The sequence below is a fragment of the Bos grunniens genome, chromosome 6 (genome assembly GCF_055505025.1).
Source record: "Bos grunniens cultivar Pamir isolate PY7600 chromosome 6, Bosgru_T2T1.0, whole genome shotgun sequence".
Classification (NCBI taxonomy): domain Eukaryota; kingdom Metazoa; phylum Chordata; class Mammalia; order Artiodactyla; family Bovidae; genus Bos; species Bos grunniens.
The window spans coordinates 78902883-78903791 of record NC_141170.1 but is presented as its reverse complement, the minus strand read 5'-3'; the positions used below and the strand labels follow the sequence as shown (position 1 = coordinate 78903791).

Below are 909 nucleotides of genomic sequence, written 5' to 3'. Positions count from 1 at the left end.
AAGGGGCTCTTTTGTACAATGGATGTTGGAATGTGTTGATAACTTTAACAGACAGTTGTTAAATTGAGCATACATTGAGACAGCAATTTGTGCCAGCTATGAATACAAAGCCTTGCGTGCTACCAGAAGAAACTGACATATTTCAGGAAGGGTGATCACTCGTAATTCATCAGATACTAAATGACAAGATTGGTTTAACGCATTCTATATTTCTCATCCTGGTTGACATGCAACTATTTTACTTGTCCGAGAGTGCAAATCAAAATGGCATCTACTGCTGTGCTCACATTTCAGATCATCAAGGACTATAATAATGGAACAAATATTGTTAAATGTGCATTATTGAAACATTCACTTGCATCTTCATCACCATAATTAAATTAGTTGAAAGCATGCAATTGGATCATGGCATGGTACTAAGTGCTTCATGTCTTTTGTGGAACTATACCAATATCTACAAGTTGAGAAGTTATAACAATTTGAATTAACAAATGCCTGCATCAATATTCACCATCCAATCTGACTTGGTAAATACACTATGGAAGTCCTTCCCTGGTGGCTCAGATGGTAAAGAATCTGCCCACCATGCAGGAGGCCCAGGTTCAATCCCTGGGTAGGGAAGATCCCCTGGAGAAGGGAATGGCTGCCCACTCCAGTATTCTTGCCTGGAGAAGTCCTTGAACAGAATTCCATGGTGAGCTATAGTCCATGGGGTCACAAAAAGTTGAACATGGCTGAGCGACTAACAATTTCACTTTTCATGGAACTCCTGAAGCACTGGAATGGAGTCTTGTGGTTTATACTTCCGTTCATAAAAGATAGGCACACTCCTCCAAAGACGAAAATAGTGAAAAGACAGTCAAGAGTGCTAAAAGCCATAAGATGATAAATTGTGCACTCTATTGCTCC

The 909-nt window shown here is 39.8% G+C and overlaps 1 non-coding gene across 1 annotated transcript; it reads left to right on the top strand.

Annotated features, from left to right (window-relative positions):
* Positions 1–549: 549 nt before the first annotated feature.
* Positions 550–621, top strand: TRNAG-ACC (transfer RNA glycine (anticodon ACC)). Its single transcript has one exon. It is a non-coding gene; the product is annotated as a tRNA-Gly (tRNA).
* The last annotated feature ends 288 nt before the right edge of the window (positions 622–909 follow it).